We start from the raw sequence: 24,953 nt of genomic DNA, 5'->3' as shown, positions 1-24,953 counted from the left end.
ATTTCAGCCTTTTGAGCTGATGTCCCCAGAGGTAACAGATTTGCCTCAATGACAGCGTCTGTGGTTGTAACTGCATACCCAGCGAGCCGCTTACCATCCTTGACATAACTGCTCCCATTGGTGAACCAGTTTTCTGCATTTTCTAGTGGAGAGTCCTTTAGGTCTGGGTGGCTGGAGTAAACTGCCTCCATGGTTTCGATGCAGTCGTGCTGTACGGGCTCTTCAGTAGCCTTGCCCTGGAGGTAAGCTGCTGGATTTTAGTTACTTGGATACTCACATCCTCCGATTCTGCTAGGACAGCCTGGTATTTAAGAAAGCGAGATGGGGTTAACCAGTGATTTCCTTTCTGTGTGAGCACTGTTGACACTGTGTGAGAGATAAAAACAGTTATCTGCTGTCTCAGTGTGAACTTGTGAGCTTCTTCTACGTTCAGGATCACAGCTGCCACTGCACGCAGGCAGGCGGGCTCTCCTTGGCTGACCACGTCCAGCTACTTGGAGAAATAAGCCACTGGCCTTTTGTACGGTCCCAGCTTTTGTGCCAAAAGTCCCAGTGCCAGTCCTTGTCTCTCATGTGAGAACAACAGAAAAGGTTTAGTGACATCCGGTATGCCCAATGCTGGAGCTTGCATTAACTCACGTTTCAGAGTTACAAATGCATTATTAGTCTCTGGTGTCCAGCATAGGTGAGTTCCCCCAGTCTCTTTTAGGAGTTGGTATAAAGGTTTCACAATGAGTCTATAGTTGTAGATCCGTAATCTACACCATCCTGTCATTTCTAGAAAGGTTTTCAGTTCTTTGATTGTGGTTGGCCTGGGCATTTGACAAATTGCCTCTTTCCTGTTGTCTCCCAAGGCTCTTTCCCCTCCTGCCAGTTCATACCCTAGATACGAAACCTTCTGGAGGACTAGCTGAGCCTTTTCAGGAGAGACTCTATATCTACTTAGTCCCAGAAAATTTAAAAGACTTACAGTCCAGCTCTTGCAGTCTTCATGGGTCCTTGTTGCTATCAGTAGATCATCGACGTACTGCAGGAGTGTACCTTCTCCAAGTGGCAGTGTCCAGGCTTCCAGTTCCTTGGCTAATTGATTTCTAAATATCATGGGTCTTGAATCCTTGTGGCAATACAGTCCATGTAAGTTGGCTTTTTCTCCCTGTTCTGGGGTTTTTCCATTCAAAGGCAAAAATTTCCTGACTGCTTTCAGCTAATGGCAGACAAAAGAGAGCATCTTTTAAATCTAAAACTGAAAATCACACCCAGTCACTTTGTAATTTTGTGAGTAAAGTGTCCTCAGGTCCTGAACTAATCAATAACTTCCATTTGGCTTTTGTACTGGTAAAATTGGGGTATTGCAGGAAGATCTACACTCTCTCAACAACCTCTGATTAATAAATTTAGTAATTATTGGTTTTATTCTTACTCATGTTTCATGCCTTAGTGTATATTGTTTAATTGACACTGGTTGTGCCCCTTCCAGTAGTTCAATAATCACTGGGGGAGCCTGTTTTGATCTCTCTGGAATTTCAACATCTTCTACTAATGGGATCACTTAATTTGTTATTTTACTATCTATGGGTATTTCTCTTTCCTTTATCTAATCTTAGTGGTTTAACTTACACTTTTAAAGTCCTAGTCAGGTATCTTCAGGAGGCTTCTTTGGTTGTAGCTTCTTTCTACAGTTTTTGTTATAATAATATTCTTACTCTGCTGTGTAATTCTATACATTATGAAGGATTAGTTTTTATGATACAAAACTAACACACGAAACATTTTCATACAAAATGTTCTCATGCAAACATATCTTTACATTAGGGCTATGCTCTGTTTTCCAGGAGCCAGATTATAGCACTCTTGTCATTTAATCTTGACACAAACTACAAACTGTGGCTTTATTTTGGTGGGATTAAAAATGAAAGGAATTCTCTTTCAAACTTAGGGAGGTTTTTTTGGGGGGGGTTTTTTGTTTTTTTTTTTTTGGTGAATAAATTGCCTTCATCCCATTCTGCACCTACAACTGAGATTGCAGAATGTGCTATAAATAGGAGGGGTGAGAAAAAGTTAAAACATCCTCTTAAGACATATGGCATGAGATTGAACAGCACTTTAGTTTGAGAGCTGGTAGAAGGCTTTTCTGTATCCCTCTTGGTTTAGGAAGGGGGATTCAATCATTTCTCATGTAGGATTTGCTTGTGTTTTATCAAGGTTTTTTTAATTCACTAATTAGAAAATCCAAAAAATTTAGCCAGATTATAATAATTTTGAAGCCTTCTGAGGCAGAACTGGGAAGGTTAGTCCATATTTGTAGGATTTCAAATATGTATAAATTCTTATACCAACTCTCAGGATAATATTGGTTGAGACAAATGATACATCTATAAGACCTTAACCACACTCTTTTTCAGTAAAAAGACAAAACAAGTTAGACAAAAATGAAACTCAAGAATATGTAGAATGCTTTAACTACTATTTGATCTCTCACCAAGTCACTTGCAATGAAAACACAAACAAATCACAAACATTAACCAACTGACAATGCAGGCAATTATGGTGACACTTTAAATTTCATTGGTTTTTATACAGCTCCATCTCATGTGTTGGTAGATTCTTATAAAAGAAAAGTGAAAATTTGGCCTACTAGACCGATTATTAAAAAAAGTAAAACTTTTTGGGGCTAACACAAAGTGACAGTGAAGCAATGATTATCACACATTTAGGTGTGATTTTGCTGCCAGCAGTTTCCTTGCTCTCAAACCGCTTTCTTTATCTTTGATGTCGGGACATTTGACATTCCTAGAAAAGATAAAGGAAACAAACTTTCCCCCTCCCAAAAAAATGAAAAATATGTCTGAGTGAAACAAGAGTTTAATTGCATTAACTTATTCAAGTGGAGTTTTAGTTTTTATTCTATGAAATGCTTGTTGCACCACTTTTATTGTCTCCCACAGGTTTTCAGTGGGGTTTCTTCCAATTGATTCTTCAGTGGAGGGAGTGAGACTGCTTTAAAAAGTTTTGCAAGAGTTGCAGTCTGTGAATCAGGCATTTGGATTGCCTTTTTTTTTTTTCTTCAGGGTTTTAGTAGGCTTCTGCTTTTCGGCCTGGAGCAGTTTGCCTTATCAGTTTGCTCTTTTTGTTCGAGTGATTTTCCTTTTGGACAAGATCAAGTTCGGCAGCAAGCAATGCTACTGCCAAAAACCCCCTTCTCTCTCTTTTTTTTTTTTTTTTTAATAACTAATCACATTTTTAGCAATCAATTATCTTTTAGTAACCAATTGTTCTTTATCTTTTTTTTTTTTTTTTTTACCAAGTCCACCCCAGGAGTAGAGAGGTGACTAACAAATTAACCAAGGAAGGACAGCAAAACATTTTCTCCATAGGTTTCTCTACAGCCCCCGCAGCTGAGGCTGCATGACAAATACCTGGGCCTGCACAGGGACAACACCATCCCCACAAGGCAGCAGGATTAGAATCTGCCAATTCTAGTTCTCCACAATAAACTACAGAGTGGTGGCGAGGCTCCCCATAAGATAGGAGCTCGCCTCAGAACTGAAACCTGCCAATTTTGGCTTTTCACAACAAAACACAAAAGGCACAGGGGCATGGGTCCCGTCCAAACAGGAGCCTTTCAGCTCTGCACAAGCACCACATAACAGGAGCCTTACAGCTCCGCACAAAATACCAAGCAGAAAAGGGAACTAAACACCCAAACCTATTAATCACAATGTCCACAATTCTTACAACTTCTGCCATCACCTTTGCCATTGCTTTTGCCTTTTCCTCATCTCTTACTTTTCTAACCACTTCCTTTCAAATTTTTTACTATTCTCTGCCACTCTCTCCTTACTCTAACATTATCTGCACTTTCATTTTCTGCCAAGTTTTTTTATTCTTGCTCTTTCTAGTCTGATACCAAGTTCTCTCCTCTGGCAGCTTGGACACCACCCACTCCATCTAGTAGAAGTACAATACCACTTTCTCTCACAATTAATACATGCACACAAATACAAGCTTCACAACTGTTTTCTCACACTTAACATGGGATTTCAAAAGGGAAATCAGATGGAGCTACATTAGAAAGGTGTTGGGGGTCTGGATGTTTTCAATTCAATAGCTAAAATCTTTTCTCCTCTAAAATCTGCCCCACTTCGGACAGTAAAGTTGAATTCCAAACCAACGCTTTATATGATTTCTCCTCGTTCACTCTTTGCCAAATGCTTCGCTTTTCTCTGGCCGAGCCCGGTGCTGGGGTATGGAACCGCAGATAGAGCTCCTCACTCGCTCCGCACTTTGACAGCACGTCTCATCCACTCTCACTCACACAGCAGCAGAACAGCAACAGACAAAATACAAATAGCTGTACAATAGCGCCTAACAGCGGGGTCCAACCCCTTAAAGGTACCTTTCACAGTGGGGTCCAACCCTGGGGGGTCCAACCCCTTTAAAAGTCGGGGTCCAACCCCTTAAAAGTACTTTTCCTCTTGCCCAGGACTAATTTTGGGAGACCCAGTCTTCCTCGGGACTTTCAATCCACCCTCAGGGACTCGAACCCTGGACCTGCAGGTATTTTGTGTTTCAAAGGTATAGCAAATCCCTTAATTTGGTGCAGATGGTCCTTGTCTGCCCCCGCCGTGAGCCAAAGGACAGCTGAGCTCCCCCTGAAAATTCAGGGTGGCTACTGGGAGCTCTGCTTACCTCTGGATCCGGCAGCCGGGCAGAGAGGGTCCCATCTCGGGGTGCCAGATGAATCATGCCACAACCGGGCCAGGAGACCCTTCAGAGACAGAGTCAGAGAAGTGGGTATTTGCTTTATTCGGCGCGCCGGGTGTGTGGGGATCGCTCCTCCAAACACACACACCCTGGTGCTCTCTACAACACAGTATTAAGGGTTAAATTATGAATATTCATCACATTCCTTGGGACAGGTGTGGTTATACAAATTATTCCTCGGAAGTCATTAGCATACGGGCCACGCATGCGCTGTGTGTCCTGGTGGTCGCACTGAGGAAGACCTCTCCTCTTCCTCGGGGGTCTTTCTGATGAAGACCAGTAGTCATCCTCCCAGTGAACTTTTCACCTTTCTCCCTGGGCATGCGTAGTCCTTTGAGGAATGATTCAGCAGTCCCTGAGATGATCCTTGTCCCCTCTATCTTGACAACATTAGGGTGAATTCGGCTTCTCAGGCTTTGTAATTAACATCTGCTGTCTGAACTAACATTTGCTGTCTCCCAATAGTTAACTTGTGCTTACATGAGTTAGTTATTGACTGCCCCTTCTTCACAGTTACTTATAAAACAGTGAGAAAATGGTACCTTAGGGAGGGGGGGCCTGCCAGGGAAAGGAGAAGCTGCTGTGATTAGGTCACTATTCCCCAAACTCTTTGTCCTAAGGAATATTTTGTCAGTGAGAAGGGGTGTGATGGAGGGGGAGGTGTGTTTGTTGAGGATTCTTTGTCATGCTTTGTTTTTCTTGAGCAGTAACTTAAAATCCTTGAAATTCATCATAAGCCTGACCGATTTACACATAGATTTTTCCAAAGGCTGTAAATTCTGGTGGTTTCATTGGAGCATCCAAGCCAGGTCTATGGGAGTTACAAGCAGAGGAGTCTAACAAGACACATATTTTTCCTTATTGGCTTTCTCAGGAGAATGAATTAGCTTAGTGACATTTTCCAGTCTCCTTTCATCTTTGTCAGAGGAATGGATTGGATATTCCTTCTTCAGTAGATTTTCCTGGAGTGCATTTCCAGTCCTTGCTGTCCATTCCCTTGCCTCACCTATGGCTGGTGAGTTTTAATGGGAGAGCTGAAAGGGTGAATGCAGAATATTGAAAAGGTCAGAACAACCCTACAGAGCCTCGTGGTTCAGGCACGAGGTGGGGATTAACATTCGGATACCTTCCACTGCACCAAAAACTGAAACACGGGATGAAAACAACCCCTCCTCATGACAAGGACTGCAAGTGGGGAAGGGGAATAAACTCTTGGCCTGTTCCTGTTTTCACATTTTAATAACTTTGTGCTTGTCTTATATGACAAGGTCCTATTTACTGGTAGTTAGTAACTCTTATTTTGCTATTTAATATCTGAATTCTACTCTCAGAGTCTGTGATCAAAAATCAAACTGTAAAATTGAGATAATTGAGTTGGGGTTTTTGTTGGCTTTTTTTCAAATTGCTGAATGTACCAGAAAAATAAACTCTGAAGTTTATATTCCTAACAACTACCCAGCCTTCATTTCTCTTCTCTTCCCCTTCATCTCCAGAAAAACAGGAAGAATTATTTTGGTGGGGCCGCTTTTGATATGCTTAGCCTTCAAAAATGAAATAAACTCAATTTCAAAATTTCTAACTGAAATTATTTTTTTGGGGCATGCTTGAAATTGGAAAACTAAAATATTTTGCTTTTTTCAGATTTTTTTTAAGGTTTTTTTTTTTTGTAAAATATAAAATATTCCCAAATACTCTTGGTCCACCCAAAACTGCTTTTTTGGGACCTGCGAAGCTTTTTCTAGGCTATGTCTTTGTTTGAGCCTGGGCATTGTGATGTCCACAAAGCTTAGGCAAGTGCTGTGCTCATGTGCATCAGGTATTTATCATGTCCAGGTAGCCTTGGGCACATGAAGTCCCAGGATGGGAAAAACCCCTCAGTGACATGTTGAGCCTCATTAGAATAGTGTTCCAGCTCATCCAAGCCATTGTTTCTTTGAGTCTGTAACAACAGTCACTGCTGTGGTTGATCCCGTATTTTATTGTAAAAACCCAAACTGTTTTACTGTGTCTGACTTCGTCAGTGCAAGTTTAATTAAAGCCTTCCACCAGGTGGAATCTTGTTCAGCCACGTGACCCTTTTCCATTCATTGGGGGTTCTCAATTCAATCCCACCGAGTGGGATGGAATTCCCCGGGGTTTTGGTCTGTGGTGAGGCGGTGGATGTGGCAGGGGCACAAGTGGCAGGGTTTTCCGCCAAGCTTTCTTAGCAAATGAAGTGTTAATTTTCACTGGAGAGTCTGCAGAGCCTTGGGGGTGCATCATGGCTCATCTGCAGCTCTCTTGGATCCTTATTTTAAACCTCTCCGAGGCTGGGCTTTGTGTTAGTGTTTGCAAGTGACAGCTTGCCAAGCTGGGGAGCAGAATGAGCTGTTGTTTAGGATAAATAGGAAACAGTATTTTTATATAGGAAGGAATAAAGTTGACAGCTAAAGCGGCGTGAAGAAACCCAAGAAGGGCACTTTCAATAAACGAGCATTGGATCAACCTGCTCCAACTGAATGAAATAAAGCAGGAAACGCCTTGGCAGGAGGTGCTGCTTTTCTGTGGCAGCAAAGATCCCGCCCCTCCTCCTATACCTGAACTCTTAAAACACAAACAGGTTAGGTCACAAATCCCTGGATTTAGGCATTCTACACTGAGCAAATACGACAACCCGAGGCTTTCTGTACGTGCTAGGTCAGTGCAGCAGGACTTTGCAGAGAGCAGGGGATCCTGGTGTGCACTGCTTGTGCCTTGAGAATCAGCAGGATCCCAGGAGAGTTTGGGTTGGATGGGACCTTAAAGCCCATTCCATTCTAACCCCCTGCCCTGGGCAGGGACACCTTCCACTGTCCCAGGCTGCTCCAAGCCCCAATGTCCAACCTGGCCTTGGACACTTCCAGGGATCCAGGGGCAGCCACAGCTGTGCCAGGGCCTCCCCATCTGCCCTCCCAGGGAACAATTCCTTCCCCATATCCCATTTATCTCTACCCTCTGGCAGTGGGAAGCCATTCCCTGTGTCCTGTCCCTCCAGCCCTTGTAAAGAGTCTCTCTCCATCTTTCTTGTAGCTCCTTCAGGTCCGGGAAGGCCACAATGAGGTCACCTGGGAGCTTCTCCTCTCCAGGCTGAACAATCCCAGCTCTCCCAGCCTTTCCTCCCAGCAGAGCTGCTCCATCCCTCTGCTCATCCTGGAGCCTCCTCTGGACTCTCTCCAGCAGCTCCAGGTCCTCCCTGTGCTGGGCCCCAGGACTGGGGCAGCTCTGCAGGTGGGGTCTCACCTGAGCACAGGGGCAGAATCCCTCCCTCCCCTGCTGTCCACACTGGGGAATCAGCCCAGGGCACACTGGGGAGATCTGGGGGCCAAGGCCTGGCCAGCTCTCACCCACCAATGCCTTGGTAGCTTGGGAGGATGTGGAAGTTCAGTGTGTGCCTCCAGGGCATTTGATTTTGGGTGAGAATAGCCAAGGAATTACCTGTGTGAGGTTAATAGCTGTATAACACTGCCGGGGTGGCTGTGTGTGCATAACCTCTCTGAGCACCTGACGGCATCCATGTTACCCACAGGCATTCTGGGAATCTGAACCAGACTTCCCTCTGATTGTTGCTGTTGGGGTTTTAGGAGTTCTCCTTTTGTTTTTCTCTTTCTCTTAAAGAATTTTCCCATACAGGTTGCCAGGAGACAAATTACTGAGTACTTAAGAGAGATAAAAAGACCTGGACACAGGGGGAGGGGTCCAGTTGGCTACTCATTCACCTGAGGTTTTCTCGTGTAGGGCAGAGATGCCATGAGATTTGGACTGGGAAAAAGGGGTTGGGTGAAGCCCCTAGCCGTCTTGGTCTCCTGACGTTCAGAGGGGAAAGAAGGCTGCCATCGTTGTGGAGAGAATTCATCGCCGCTGCGGGTTTTCTGCCGTCTGCTGCCTTCCTTCTACCGTGAGTGCAGCTTGCTCACTGGAGCAGCTGTTGCACTGGGACCCTATTTAACACCCGACCTCACTAAAAGAGGGACTTTTTCACTATCTGCTGTGGTGCCTCAGGGGAAAACCCTGAGATCCCAAGCCCGCCTTTTCCTGCCCCAGTGGGAGCTGGGTTGCGGCTGCCCCGCCCTCGCCGTTCCTTTGCCACTGCTCTGAGTCTTTGCTACACTGTAGCCCTGCACACCCCTGCCTGCCCAGAGGTCCAGGGGTTCCCACTGCAAATGTGGAGCTTGATACATCTCGTCTACCACCCAAGATTTTGTGCTCATCCCTGCTGTTCCAGCCTGCTGTTCCCAAGGGTCCTGCTGGGGCACCGGGATCGGCTACCCAGGGGGTTTGTGAATTCTTTCTTCCATCCCTTCCCAGCTCGGCCAAGCCGCCATTACCGCGTGCTCCCTCCAAGGGTTCTCAGGTTCCCAGGGCTGCTCCCTCTGCTCATCCTCAGCCTGGACTGATCCTGGGGGTTGCCCCAGCCGAGGTACACCCCCAGCCAAGGTACAGCCCCAGCACTCGGTGTTGTTAAACCTCCTGAGATTCCCATTGCTTCAGCTTGTCCAGGTCCCTCTGGGTGGCCTCATCCCTTAGGGTTGTCCCTGCACTCTGAGCTCGGTGTCCCCTGCAAACCTGCTGAGGGTGCCCTCAGTCCCTTCATCTGTTAATGAAGTTACTAAACACACTGGTCCCAGTACAGACCCCCGAGGGACCCCACTGGCCACCGATGTCCATCAGGACTCTTAGCCATTGACCACGACCCTCTGGCTGTGACTGTCCAACCATGTCCTCATCCATCCAACCTTCCATCCATCCAGTCCAGCGTTCTCCAGCCCAGAGAGAAGGATGTTGTGGGGACCCCTGTCAGAGGCTTTCCAGAATTCCGGATAAATCGCATCCGTGGCCCTTCCCTTGCCCACTGATGGAGTGTCCCCACCAGAGAAGGCCACGGGGTTGGTCAGGAGGATTTTCCCTTGGTGAGGCTGTGCTGGCTGTCCCAAACCACCTCCCTGTGCTCTGTGAGCCTCAGCAGAGCTTCCAGGAGGGGCTATCCTGGGATCTTCCCAGCACAGAGGGGAGGCTGACAGGGCAGTGGCTCCCAGGCTCCTCCTTTCCACCCTTTCTAGAGATGGGGACAGCGTTTCCGTTTTCCCAGCTTCTGGAAGAATCCCAAGCAGAGAGGGAGAAGGCTGACTTTCCCCTTGGGTAAATGTAAGAAGAGATTGTTTTCACACAGCTAGGCAGTCAGCAAAAGAGAAATAACTTTAACTGTGGAAATGGGCAATTTGAGTGGGTTTTTGCTTCTGCCCATGTAACAAAATGCTGTCATGTCTCAAAGGGAAAGCAGCATTAGGAATGTCTGCAAAGATAGCTAAAATAAAAATGTTGATCTGAGGCTCATAACAAAGCCTCTTATGCCTGCAGCATCTTTTCAATTAACAATATTTAGTGTTTTCAGGTCACCAAATTTAAATTACATCCGATATTCAGTTTGCATCTTTTAATTGGCTATCTTGATTTATGATCTAGGTGGAGAACCCTGACTTCCACATCATAGTATAATAATGAGACCTGTCCTAAAATATTGCCATTAAATTACCTTTTAGGTAGTTACTAAAACATGTCCAAGTTGGGCATTACCTTTACAACAAAGCATTGGTTTAAATATTCTAACAGTGAAAATTCTTAAGCAGCCATGACAGCAATTTTTTCTTTCTCTATTGGAAAGTTCTCTGTTCTGTGCTATTAACTTATTTCTATGACAAAAATTATGCAAATTGGGTTTTTTAGTTAAGATTCTTCAATGCATTTGTATCAAGGTTAAGATTTTATAAGCATTTAATTGATTTTGATTGATTTGCTAGTATAAAGAGGAGAATAACTAAGAGGAACTGGTGAGTGTGCCTGAGAGTACAGAAACTAAGAGGATGTTATGTGAAACTGTTTAATCTGAGACATCATTCACCTGTTCTTGGAAAACAATCCCAGGAAGGAGCACATGTGAATAATTTTAGAGGATATGTGTTAATTAGAGATTAGACATCTGTTTGAGTTTGTGTCACTAATGAATGGCACACAATATTTATTCTGCTTCTGGAACATTTTGTTCTCTTAGAAAGAAATTACCTCAGAAATGTAAATTGTAGCTAATAGATCATCAATTATATCCCAATGAGACTTATCAGCACCACCTGTCATTGGCTTCACCACCTCACCTGGTTTAAATCTCTCCTCTGACTCCCCTCCCATATAAAAATACAGGGTTGGTTTTTTTGTTTTGTTTTGATCTTTCTGAGCCCTTGGCATGAGGAATGCTGTGATGTCCCATCCTGAGATCACTGCTGTGAGTTTTGCTGTGCCCATACATGTTTATCTTAATCATCTGATCCCGCCACACACATTTCACACCATCACTTCTATGTCTTTTTTTTATAAGTAGCTGCTTTGGGAGTGTGAATTTCTGTCCTACAACATCCTTGTTCTGTGTCATTCCCTCTCTGGTTCACAGTCCCCCTGTAAAACCTGTCTCTGATGTCTGCAATCCATTGCTATCCAGCCTTGACGTTGGGCTGGATAAGCTAGGGCCAGTTTGAACATGGGGAGCACTAAAAATATTCATACTTATTGTCTCTTTGCTACATACTTCTCTCTCCTCCTTTAATTTGTTTACAAACTTGTCATAACTATGGATTTTGATTTCAAAATCTGTTTCTTTTTCTTTGTTTTTACAGCACCTTCTGTGACATCCTTTTGTGGTTTTTAATGGGAACTCTGAATTGGATTTTATATATGTTGGGATGTCAAGTCTTGGATTTTGAGCCAGGTAGGTAAACTCTGTTGGGAGGAAGAGTGGGTGGGGAAAACAATGGTGCTGGGTGGATTGTGTGGCTCAGACATGCTGTGGAGTTGGATGTTCCTTGCACCCAAACAGTCCTTTCCAGGATGCTTGAGGGGCTGTACCACTTATTGCTATTTAAGATCTCCACTGATGATCTGGATGAACGGGATGAAGGGACTGGGGGCAGCCTCAGTAACTTTTCAGAAAACACTAAGCCAGGTGGGAGTGTGGGTGTGCTGGAGGGCGGGAAGCTCTGCAGAGGGATCAGCACAGGCTGGATCCATGGGCTGAGGTTCAGCAAGGCCAAGTGCCGTGTCCTGCCCTGGGCTCACCCCAAGCCCTGCAGCTCCAGGCTGCGGCAGAGGGGCTGGAAAGGGCCCGTCGGGAAAGGCCCTGGGGGTGCTGTGCCAGCGGCTGGACCGGAGCCCAAGGGTGCCCAGGGGGCACGAGGCCAATGGCCGCTGGGCTGGGCCAGCCATGGGGTGGCCACAGGCCCAGGGCAGGGCCCGTCCCCTGTGCTGGCCCTGCTGAGGGACCTCAGGGCTGTGTCCAGTTCTGGGCCCTCCTGGCCAGAGAGCCCTGGAGGGGCTGGAGCATGTCCAGGGCAGGGAACGGAGCTGGGGAAGGGACTGGAGCCCCAGGAGCGGCTGAGGGAGCTGGGAAAGGGGCTGAGCCTGGAGCAAAGGAGGCTCAGGGGGGACCTTGTGGCTCTGCACAAGTCCCTGACAGGAGGGGGTAGCCGGGGGGGTCGGGCTCTGCTGCCAGGGAACAGGGACAGGACAAGGGGAAATGGCCTCAGGCTGGGCCAGGGGAGGCTCAGCTTGGACAGCAGCAGGAATTTCTCCATGGAAAGGGGTCTCGGGCCTTGGCAGGGGCTGCCCAGGGAGGTGATGGAGTGCCCATGCCTGGAGGTGTCCAAGGAAGGGCTGGAGGTGGCACTCAGTGCTCTGGGCTGGGGACAGGGTGGGGATTGGGCACAGCTTGGACTCCACCATCTGGGAGAGCTTTTCCCACATCAGTGATTCTCGGATTCTGTGATTTCATCTTATTCAGGGGTCAGTTTCCCTTAGATCTTTTTGCTTGGTGCCCTCCCATGTGTTGTAGCCTCACACAGTGTCTGTGCAGACCCTCCAGCAATCCCCGTGATCACTGTGATGCCACACCAAGTTTGGTATCCAAGGAGTGTGAGGTGTTCCCTGGACTGGGGAGACCAGCTGAGCCAGACAGATCTCTGCCTGCCCTTGCTCCACCACACCTTTCATATATGGCACAGGCTGATGTGCTGATGTTGCTTTTGCTGAGTAAATTTAAGGAGTCCACAGTGGTCCCTGAGCACATGTGGAGCCCCTATTGAAAGAGAAAAGAGAAAAGTGATATTTTGGAACAAGCAGAAACAATGCCACACTGTCGTTTGTTAGGCAAGCAATGTGAAAATACGCTCTGAGACAGGAAGGCAGGAGGTTGCTAAGCTGAAACAGTTGCAGTGAAGGGAGGAAAACTGGGATGCTGTAGATGGAATGGAGAAAATGCTACAAACTGACAGAAAAAATCCCCAAGCAGACTGGAAAGCAAAGGAACAGATGTCCCATTTTGCATTCAAGAAGTTCACTTCTTCAGCATTTAGTCACTACCTCTCATATTCTCAAACACTAATTTGTTACATTTACCTTCAAAATTCTCAACTCTTCCTTATGTTGTTATTGATAACTCTCATGTCGGCTACACTCTGTAGTATAGTGTGGTGTAAAAAAAAGCTAAAAAAATGTAGAAGTACCATTTTTTTACACCTTCCAAAAACACCTTTGGATACAGAACTTGTGCTTGCAAAGGCAGAGTTAACCTCTAGCAAAAACATGTAGGTATAGGATCTTTTTGGTTATTCTAATATGACCTCAGATTCTCAGGTTTCAATTCTCTTTTTCACCTGGAGAGCAAAACAAGGTAAGAGTTTCCATTGCTTGAATGCATTTCCTTTATATTGATTGAATAGTTCAAAAACCCCAAAACCACACTTTTAGAGGTCATCCAGTGGTGGGTTAGGAAATAAAGGAACACCAAGTAGAACAGTAGAGACAAAACACGCACTGGCGTGGTGTGAAGTGCGAGGTTATGGACAATGCCAAGATGAAGGAATGATGTTTCATCCCTGAACACGTCACACCCAAGGGTCTGTTGGTATTTTCAGGATCTCCACCGGGGGTGGTTTCAGGAGGGAAAGCACTTTTAATGCCCGAACTGCATAACATTACCAGGATCTCTTCCTAAATGGGCAGTGAAGACAAATTCTACCTCGATGAAGTAACACGAGCAGCGGCAAGATTAGGAGAGGTCTTCCTGGACTCACTTTATCACCCTGCTTCAAGACTGTCAGCCCTGCGGAAGGGAGCACAGCAGGAGCTGTTCCGCTACAGGAGGCCCTGTACTTTCACACCTTCCTGGATCCCAAATGCATTCCCGCTTTACAGTTAATTAAGCAGAGGGGATTTGGTTTTGCTTGCACCATTTAGGGATCTGCCCATGCAATACATTCTGTACAGCAGGATTCATACAGATTTGTTTCTGTGTTGTCACACCTTTCTGCCACTGTCTGGTGAGGAACTGGGCTTTCTGTCACATGCCACTGACAGACTAATTTGTCACGTGTGTTGTGAGACAGCCACTGAGGCAGGAGTATCCTGTAAGACTGGAATAATGCAGCAGTTATAAAGCTGCTACAGCTATGAAACTTGATCGGCACACGAATTCAGTATTCACAGAGGCTTCATTAGCTAAGCAGAGACTTGATTATGGGCTACTGTTTATTTTGGGTAATGGTCTTTAAACTCGGGTAGCAGTTTTGCTTATGCAATCAAGAAAAGTTTCTAGGTTTCTTTTGCTGGAAACACATTCCTTGTGGTTAACACTGAAGGAGGGAGTGTGGAACTCGCTAGCAAAACTTGTCCGTATTAAATCCATTGTGAGTGCCAGAGGCTTTTGCTCTGTTGTTTTGCTTCGGGAAGGTTGAGAAGTGTAAATACCTTTGCTAGAGTTCATTGAGGGTTTAGCTGTGCCTTGAACATGTGCTGAATGCCCATCCCTTTTCCTGGCTTTGTGCCATGGCTGGAGCTCTGTGCCTGGGCTCTTCTGAGCTCTCATCCTGAGAGCTTTGGCCTGGTTTCCTCATGAATCACAGCGTTTGGGTGAGATCAAAACTAGATCAAGGCAAACACAAGATGACCAAGTGTAAGTGTTCTGTCATGAGAACAGCTGAGAAGCTGTATTTAAACTGTGAGGCAGAAGGATATTTTAAGGTTTGGAGGTGACCAAAGAGTGCCAACCCACTTGTTTATAAAGGAAAAAACTACAAAGCTCTGTGTTATCCACCCATCTTTTGACAAACATAGGTTTAACACACTTCTCCCTCAGAGAGCCTGAGCAATGGCAAGGGGTTTCTTCCACCTTCCCCTAGGGATTGAGAAGTTCCTGCTTTCATCAGAACTTTTTTCCTGTCCTGTGAGTGCAGGTTAAAGATGTGTGTGTGTGAAATGGCAGTTCCAGTGCTCTCAGCCATAACTCTACCCTGTGGCTGGTTTTACACTCGTAACAAAAAGTTTTTTAAATTGACTCTGGCTTATTATTTGCTTGCTAATGCAGTTGTCCTTAAATTTTATGTGTGACCCTAATCTCCGGGAGGAGATTCACAGACGATTTTCAAGGCTGCTCACATGTTTCCGCTCAGTTCACTACATTCAGCTCAGAGAAACACCAATAAACTCCAGAGGAGCTCCACACTGATTTTTGAAAGTTCTGCAGTACAGGCTTTCTCTTCTCAAAACTGCCCGTGTTCAGATTTTAAGAAAAATATAACATCACTTTGAGCCATTGCATATAATAAAATTAATATTTGATGTATTTTATCTATCACCTAGTGAATTACAAGGTTTTAATTTTGCCACATGGGGATGCAGCTGATACTTTTCCTAGCTGCCGCACAGGCTGTAGTAAAGTCCTGACATTTACAAGCTCAAGAGGATTTACACATTTAACAAAAGTTTTAGCAGTATAAAAAGTGCTTGGCAACACTGTACAAGTTAACCTGTGCCCTTTAATGTTATTGCCTTCCAGGAGCTGCCAGTGCTGAGTGATTAAACAATAAATCATAACACATGGAGACAACAGCAATCCCTGGAACCATCTGTAAATGACAGACTTCTGGAATGCTCTTTTATTCCCTGGACACGGTTTGTTCCTTAGAATGGTTCTTCAACAAGGGCAGTGGACTTAGAGGCTTTCTGTCATTCCTATTAAAATATCTTACCTCTAGTGAGGGAGGGTTTGTTTTTGGGAGGAAGGTTGTAATTTGGAAGTTCGTATTCCCACATGAATAGAAGAGCTGTAACTTGAGTTTCCTTGAGGTTGATAAGCACAGTTAAGGACAGAGTTCCAAATAAAAGGGAGAAGCTGTCCTGAATTCCAGAACACGCTTCTCACTGACAGAAATGAACTTCCCATCTGAAAATGTCAGTTTTTATAATTTCTATGTAATACAAGCATGTGCTGATTACCTCTGGAAGAAATCTGTGTAAGTTCCTGCTCATGTGGGATTTTGTGGATTTTCAGCCAGAACTATAGAACCCTGTGAAATTAAAATTTGAAAACTCTTCTAGCCATTAGGATGTAAGGGTTATTGCAGGTTTTCATAGGAAGTTATTTATTTGTATTGGGGTTTTTTGAAAAACAAAACCAAAACGCACTAGATCCCCTTAGCCAGGTCTGTCGGATGAAGTGTCCAGTGCACAGAGTGATTGACAGGGTTCCTCTGGAGTTAGTCCTGAAAGGCAAAGGAGTCCAGGAAGGCTGGATGTGCTTTAAAAAGGAATTGTTAAATACTTGGGAGCAGGCTGTTCCCATGTGTAGAAGGACAAGTTATCAGGGAAAAAGGACCAGCCTGGTTAAACAGAGAACTTGGGCTCGAATTTAGGGAAAAAAGAATCTATTGACTCGAATGAGGGTCAGGCAACTTGGGAGGACTATAAGGATGTTGGAAGGTCATGTAGGGAGAAGATTAGAAGGGCCAAAACCCAACTAGAACTTGATTTGGCCTGCAGATAAAAACAACAAAAAAAGTTTCTATAAATGCCTTGACAGCAAAAGCAGGGTCAAGGGGAGTCTTGCTCATTTTTTGAATGCAGAGGTGTCGTGGTTTGACACTGGCCAAATGCCAGGCACCCACAAAAGCCTCTCGCTCACCCTCCCCTGCCACTGCCGGGCAGAGGCAAGAAAACTTAACAAAGGGTTCATGAGTTGAGATAAGGACCAGGAGAAAACACTCCAAGGGCTAAACAGGCTCAGCTTAGAGGGACAAAGTTAATTTATTGCTAACAATCAGAGGAGGATAATGAGAAGTAAAAGAAGCCCTTCAAACACCTTTTTCCCTCCAGCCCCTCACTCCTTCCCACCAACAGGGCATGGGGGTTTGGTCAGTCCATCACCTGAGGTTTTCTTGCGCTGCTCAGGGAGAGGAGTCCTTCCCCTGCTGCACCGTGGGGTCCCTCCCATGGGAGACAGTTCTCCACAAACTTCTCCAGCGTGGGTCCACTCTCACGAGCAGCAGTCCTCCCAAAACTGCTGCAGCATGGGTAACTCTTCCACGGGGTGCAGTCCTCCAAGGACAGGCTGCTCCAGCCTGGAAGCAGGGGCCTTCTCTCTCCCCTGGGTCTCCCACTGGATCACAGCCTCCTCCAGGCATCGACCCCCTCCGGCATGGGCACCTCCCCCACGGGCTGCGGGTGGATCTCTGCATCCCCCGGGGATCCCCACGGGCTGCGGGTGGATCTCTGCATCCCCCGGGGATCCCCAGGGGCTGCGGGTGGATCTCTGCATCCCCCGGGGATCCCCAGGGGCTGCGGGTGGATCTCTGCATCCCCCAGGGATCCCCACGGGCTGCGGGTGGATCTCTGCATCCCCCGGGGATCCCCAGGGGCTGCGGGTGGATCTCTGCATCCCCCAGGGATCCTCACGGGCTGTAGGTGGATCTCTGCAACTCCTGTGGATCGCCAGGGGCTGTGGGTGGATCTCTGCATCCCCCCTGGATTCCCACGGGCTGCGGGTGGATCTCTGCATCCCCTGGGGATCCCCAGGGGCTGCAGGGGCACGGCTGCTTCACCATGGTCACCACCACGGCCTGCAGAGGAATCTCGGCTCTGGCTCCTGGAGCACCTCCTCCCCCGCCTTCTTCACTGACCTTGGTGTCTCCACATTGTTTCCCTCACATGTTCTCACCTCCTCCTCTTCTCTGGCTAGAAAAAAACCTGTGCCCCCACTTTGTTTTGATTTTCTTCTTAAATATATTTTCACAGAGGCGTTACCAACCTCTCTAATTGGCCCAGCTTTGGCCAGCAGCGTGTCCATCTTCAGAGCCATCAGGGATTGGCTCTGCGGGACAGGGTGGAAGCTCCCACCAGCTTCTCACAGAAGCCACCTCTGTGGCCACCCCAGTACCAAAAACCAGGCTGTGCAAAACCAACACAGGAGAGGAGTGCAGTGGCAGGGGATGAGCAAAAGGCAGAGGTACTTAATGCCTTATTTGCCTCGGTCTTCAATATAAGGACTCAGGATACCCAGCCCCCAGAGCTAGAAGTTGGTGACCTGCTCTGCCAATCAGACACTCACAAATCTATGGGTCCTGATGGTTGACAGCAGCTGGACATAAGCCAACAGTGTGCCCAGGGGGCCAAGAAGGCCAAGAGCATCTTGACCTGTATCAAGAATAGTGTGGCCAGCAGGACCAGGGCAGTGACTGTCCCCCTGTACTGGGCACTGGTGAGGCCACACCTCGAATGCTGCATCCAGTTCTGGGTCCCTCACTTTAATAAGGACATTGAGGTTCTGGAGCATGTCCAGGGAAGGGCAACAAGGCTCATGAAGGGTATAGAAAACAAGTCTGATGAATGGCTGAGGGAGCTGTTTAGTCTGGAGAAAAGGAGGCTCAGGGGGGATCTCATCACTCTCCAAACTCCCTGACGGGAGGGTGGAGGGAGGTGGGGCCTGTCTCTTTTGCTGTGCCTTCAGTGTGAGGAGCAGAGGAAATGGCCTCAAGCTGAGACAAGGGTGATTCAGATTAGATATTTAAAACCCCAATTTTCACTGTTTGGGTTGCGAGGCATTGGAAGGGGCTGCCTCAGGAAATGGTGGAGTCACCACTTCTGGAGGTGTCCAAGAGGTGTCTTCATCTGTCACTGGGTGACATGGTTTAGGGGTCCACTGGCAGTGCTGGGTGGATGGTTGGACTGTGTGATCTGGAAGGTTTCTTCCTTAGATGATTCTATGAGCCTGTGGCTGTAATGGCATTTAAAAACTTTTCTAGCATTTCTTTCTGGACAACACACTGGGCTCTAGAGGACTGGCTTGTCTCTCTGAGCTTGCACAACATCCCCTCCCAGTGTCCCATATCCACTTCTGCCTCAGGACTGTGCCAGAGTGTCCCCTGTTATCTCTCTGTCCACCAAGGTCTTTCGTGAAAGGTTTTCTGGAAGATTTCCTGTATCCTTTTGCTGGAAATGTGAGTAGAAATTGCATATGGCTATCTCTGCACCACCACCCCTGTGTGCTTCCGCTGTTTATAGTGAGGGATGTGGGTGGGTGGCAGGCAAAAGGAACACACAGGAAAATAATTTACTCTTCTTTGAAACACTGAATGTTTAACCTCATAAAAAAGTACCCAAATTCTGCCCGTGGGAGATGTTGTAGTCCCATCTGCCAAAATATGTTTGTTCTTTATAATTTCTCAAAGGAGGGTTTTGACTGCCAAAAACCCATCTGATCTAAGTTTTCTGATACTGGTTGACATTATGCTAATAAAAATTAACTTTGTCTAATTCTGCTGCTTGGGAAGCAAATTGCCAAATGAGTTTCAAATAAGCAAGTATATATTTAGTTAATTATCCTTAAAATAATTAATTTTTATTGGAAATGCCTTATTATTGATGCTGAAGAAGACTTTATTGAACTGTTTCTATTATCTCAGAATCAATATTTGCTTGTTCATGATAATGGTGCATGTGTATAGTCCTTTAGAATTGCAGTCATTAGCCCAGTACTCCAGTGCTTCTATTACAGCAAATTGAAAAACTGTGCTTTTTAGAGGAAAAAGTATAACTGTTGTGAAACGTTATGATAACGATTAGACTAAGAGATGTTAATTGGAATTATTTACTGCACAGTACAGGAGTTATAACTATCAGCATTGTGCACTATTGTTGAAGCAATATTGACACAATGACGCTAAAGCCAACAAAAACAATTATTAGGTAGAGATTGATGTCATTCACCCAGACCAAGGACTGCGGGCAAATCTCTTTGGCTCAGCCTGCAGGAGCGACGTTGAGGGATATTCTCACTCCAGGGAGGAATTCCACACACACCTCAAGAAGGGGTTTATTAGAAGATCCTCCCATTAAAAAGTGGATCTGGGTTTTTACAGTCTGAGGAAACCTTCTGTCAGTCAGGTGTCCCAGGCCAGCTGTGTCAGTCAGCAGATTTAGATAAGTTATCAGTGGGATCACTTCTTTGTTCCTTTATCAGCTCTGCCACATCTTCAGCCCACTATCAGGATGTTTAACTTCGGGGTCAATGAGTTAATGCTTTCAGCATTATTAATCCCAAACCCAGGATGATGTCCCCTTCTCCATCCACCACTGACAGCTCTGAAAATGGGGCATTGCTGGAGTTGTTCTGCCCCCACTCCAGCAGAGCATCCTCCTCCAGTTCTGGAGTTTAACAGGAGCGGGGCCCATGCCTGAAAGTTGCCATTGAACACATGTGTTGTTTGTAGGCAGATTTCCTGTATTTTATAGCCAAGCCAAGCCTTGCCCATCCCAGGATTTAGCTGTAGGAATGCCTAGGCTGGGCATTGCAGGGGTTCTTGGCTGAGCCACTTCCACCAGCTGAGCTGCGACTATGGCACTGCTGAATAAGGGCAACCATTTTGTAGATGTAGAGGGAACTTCAGTGGCCAAAACTCGAGAAGTTAAATTGCATCATGAGCAGACATGGGCTCCTTTTCCAGGTGTGCATTTGGCTGTCCAGTCTGACTGACCATATCAAACACGTGACAGCCCAGGTCTGACACTAAGGCAGCTGTGCCTCTCAATTTTAATTTTGTTTTCATTTGACCAAAGTTAAAACAGAGTTGTTAGGAAGAAAATGTAGGAGAAGCAGAAGTATAAAATGCAATATATTTCTGACAGACCTTTTACTGTATGGTTTGCTATTATTTCCCTGTTAGTGAAAAAAAGACTTCCTGATAGATGTTTCAATAAGATCTATTGCACTAAGGAGAACAAAGACCATTTTTCAGGCAAGTACCAGGAAAATATCTAGTGAGTATCAGCAAAGCTTGAATTAGGTTAATGGCATATTTGAATTTTGTGTATTTTTTCATTTTTCACATCAAATAGCAAAATGAGCTCAACATATTACAGCAATATCAGCTGGTTTGCATAAGCCAAACCCAATGGGGGAAAAAAAATAAAGTTTGCTTTGTTCATTGTTAAAATGAACCTTCTAAAAGCCACGAAAGAACATACTAACAACTTCTGGAGGCGGAAAAAATCTAAAGTACTGCTTAAATTTTGTACATTTAAATAAAAATAAAGATTCCCAAGAAATTGTGTGGACAGAAGAAATACAGCTTGTGCTACATTTGAGGAAAAAATTATTTTTGTGAGACCAATTTTTAAAAAAAAAAATTAAATTACTACATTATCTGGAAAACCTGTCTTTATTTCAAGTGTTCAGTAAACAAATACACCTGAAAATCTTTGGCATTTTCCTGTCCAGCCATGGTCTTTCTCCTGGAATTGATTAGATTTGGGTGCTTAATAATCAGTCTGGATCTTCACACAGCTGAGGCAGGAAAAGTGGGAGGAGCTGCTGGATGTGCAGTGGGGTGTCCTGGGAAACCCTTCCCCAGTACCGCTCTCTCCATGTGCACACACACAGGAGCGTCACTCGGAGAGAGAGCAAAAAGGCTGGGGAGGAAACTGAACCTGGAGAAGCAATTAAAGCATTTAGATACTTCCAATTTAGAAGTGGAGATGTTTTCCTTAAAGAACACCTCCAGGGCACTGCTGTGCTGTGAAGGGAGCTCTTGCCAACACTCTGGAGGCCTTGGAGGAACTTCCAGTGCTGTTCCCTGTTGGGGTCCCTTCCCCCTGCCATGTGGTCCTGTGAGAGGGGCCCTGGGGGGGAGACACGGGCTTTCCCTAACCCCTGGCCAACCTCGTTCCCCATTGGTTGTTTTGTGTTCCCCTGCGGGGGCAAGGACCCTCAGGTCCCGTGATTGAGCAGTTCCTCGGCAGAGCTCTGGCCATGCGGCTGGAGAAATAAACATCTCTCTGAAACAGCTACCAAGAATCGGTCCATATATATTTCTTTCCATGGGCCTCGTTGTCTGATACATGTGTTGCAGTATCTCCACTGTAACAAATGGTAGATAATGCAAGCAGAGCGATCCCTGATCCCTAAGGACAGCAACTGATTTGTGAGTAAACTCTGGATTTCTCTTCTTGTTTTCATTTTGCTGTTCCATCTCTAATTTATGGAGGAACCGTGGAAAGACTCTTGGCTCTCAGAGCCACATATGGACATTTATCTTAAACTTGAAAAGATTCTTGAACAAGAGTATGAAAATTTTAGCTTAATTAAAGCTCAAAAAGAACTGAAACACTTCCTGGCATGGTTGTTTAAGAACTTTTTCTACGTTTCTTAGGATTTGATTCTTACCAAAGACTTTTGGAAGACCGTTTGGACACAGTTAATTTCTGAGTCGAAATACATGCCGATGGAAGAATATTTTCATGAATATTATTTAATTACCGAGACTGTTGAGCAATGTCAGCTGTGTCCTTGCGAAGTTAAAACTGCTTCAGGGACCATGCGACCCAGGCCACACGGACCGAGTGCTCTGCAAGCAGCAGCGAGGCAGTTCCCGCGCGCGGGCGGAGCGGCGCGAGCTGCAGTGTCGGCAGCAGAGTGAGGCGCGGCGGGAGTGGGGCGACCCAGCGGTGCCCGCCCGGCCCTGCGCAGTGCGTGGTGGAGCAAGCCCTGTGAGAGGGGTGGTGGCTGGCAGTGGTGGCGGTGGAGCAGAGCTGTGCCTAGCCGAAATGCACGCTGGAGCAGGGCGTGTGGGGGTCGTCACTCAGGGGCCCGGCCCAGATGTGGGCGCGGCCCCAGGCAGCGGCAGTGAAGCTGCGACCAGAGGAGGCAGCAGTGCGTGGGGAGCTGAGCGGCGCGGGCCGGCCTGGCCTGCACGGCCCCGAATGTGACCCCGGGAAGAGCGTGCAGGCACGAGCAGCCCCGATGGCCCCAGCAGCCCTGGCAGTTCCAATACAGGAGCGAGCAAAAGCAAAAGAGAAAGCAAAAATGCAGCAAGACAGAAAACAGCAGCCACTCGGAAAAAGGAAAAAATCACCATAGCTAAGGTTTTAGGAATAGTAAAATGGTATAATGTTAGACAAAATTATGGTTTTATAATGAGATGTCACAACCAGGAAGACATATTCGTTCATAGAACTGCTATTAAAAAGAATAACCCTGAAAAATATATCCCAAGCTTAGGAAATGGAGAAATAGTAGAGTTCAAAATTGTGCAAGGTAGAAAAGGGTTACAAGCATCGCAGGTCACTGGGCCTGATGGTGTTTCTGTGAAAGGCAGTATATATGCTAAAAATTGTAGTCATGTTAGACAATATCTCCATTATAAGCCTCCCCTACTCTTTCCTAATCCCACCTTTCCCTTTTACCCTATATCCTATTACCCCCAGTGTATTCCCAATCCGTTTTTTCACCCATGGTTTCCCTCACAAAACCATGCCTTTGCCAACTGTTTCCCCAAAAATCCCTTTCCAATGCTGAGTGGGGGATGAAGAGGGGGAGGGAAGAAGTTAACTATTGTTGTTTAGAGTTCCAACAGGTACAAATGGAAGAAACCCTCTCCTGCCTCAGTTTCCCCACTAAGCATGCTCGGAGACTCCTGTCTCCCTTCTGTCAGCCTTAAGATTTTCCAGAGAATCTGTTTAGACATTGAAAGACTCAGGAGGGTGACTTGTTTTGTTTTGAAACTGTTCTTGTTATGTTTATCCAGTTGTTTTCAATGCTAAGTTTTAAATCTCTTCTTGTTAAAAATAAATGGGTGAAATGTTAGGGTCCCTTCCCCCCCCGCCATGTGGTCCTGGGAGAGGGGCCCGAGGGGGGAGACATGGGGTTTCCCTGCCCCTGGTCAACCTCATTCCCCATTGGTTGTTTTGTGTTCCCCTGCGTGGGCAAGGACCCTCAGGTCCCGTGATTGAGCAGTTCCTCGGCAGAGCCCCGGCCATGCGGCTGGAGAAATAAACACCTCTGAAACATCTATCAAGAATCAGTCCATATATATTTATTTTTCACGGGCCTTGTTGTCTGATACACGTGTTGCAGTATCCCCACTGTAACAGTTCTCCTGTGTGGAGAGAGTGCTCAGTTCAGCCACAACTGCTCAGTCACTCTGGTGATGTAAATTATAGGGGTGTGCTGTAGCCTCCAAAGAGAAATGGAAATCACGAGGCTGTAGCTGTGTCAGAACTCACCAAATGCCTCCTTGGAGGCACCTACCTGGAGGACTGTGTCCAGTGTGGGCCCTCAACACATGGAAGAAGTTTACCTGATGGAGCCAGTCCAGGAGAGGCCATGGAGCTGATCCCAGGTCTGGAGTCCCTCTGCTCTGCAGCCAGGCTGGGAGAGCTGGGGGTGCTTCCCTGGAGAGGAGAAGGCTCCAGGGAGAGCTCAGAGCCCCTTCCAGTGCCTAAATGGGCTCCAGGAGACTGGAGAGGGACGTGGGACAAGGCATGGAGGGACAGGACACAGGGAATGGCTTCCCAGTGCCAGAGGGCAGGGATGGATGGGATATTGGGAAGGAATTCCTCCCTGGGAGGGTGGGCAGGCCCTGGCACAGGGTGCCCAGAGCAGCTGTGGCTGCCCCTGGATCCCTGGCAGTGCCCAAGGCCAGGCTGGACATTGGGGCTTGGAGCAGCCTGGGACAGTGGAAGGTGTCCCTGCCCATGGCAGGGGTGGCACTGGATGAGCTTTAAGATCCCTTCTCACTCAAACCAGTCTGGGATTCTCCTTTTTTTGGAGGGAAATAACTCTGCACTAAACACAAGCAGAATTCCCAGTCACGGGTGTCCCTTAAAGTGTGTCCCACTGGATGGTGTGATCTGCTCGTCCATAAACTGCTGGGAAGGAGGTGTTTTTCCTTGACACAGAGTGTGCAGTTAAAACCAATGTATTGCCAGGAGCGTGCTTGAAAGCTCTCAGGCAGAAATGATCCCCAGGACTGCCAGGCACTAAAGGTTCTGCCTTTGAGGGACACCTTGGGGCTTCAAAGGAT

General features: G+C 46.4%; 1 long non-coding RNA gene across 2 annotated transcripts; it reads left to right on the top strand.

The window, feature by feature from the left end:
* The first annotated feature begins 8,521 nt into the window (after positions 1-8,521).
* Positions 8,522-21,869, top strand: LOC116447651. 2 transcript variants are annotated; one of them, XR_004241633.1, is made up of 5 exons: positions 8,522-8,677; positions 11,445-11,536; positions 15,656-15,771; positions 18,897-19,072; positions 21,654-21,869. It is a non-coding gene; the product is annotated as an uncharacterized LOC116447651 (long non-coding RNA). The 2 variants fall into 2 exon arrangements; XR_004241632.1 differs by having other exon boundaries at positions 18,897-21,869.
* The last annotated feature ends 3,084 nt before the right edge of the window (positions 21,870-24,953 follow it).

This window comes from Corvus moneduloides, chromosome 8, assembly GCF_009650955.1.
Source record: "Corvus moneduloides isolate bCorMon1 chromosome 8, bCorMon1.pri, whole genome shotgun sequence".
In the NCBI taxonomy this organism is placed as follows: domain Eukaryota; kingdom Metazoa; phylum Chordata; class Aves; order Passeriformes; family Corvidae; genus Corvus; species Corvus moneduloides.
The sequence above is the reverse complement of the archived record's forward strand: the minus strand, read 5'-3'. Positions and strand labels throughout refer to the sequence as shown.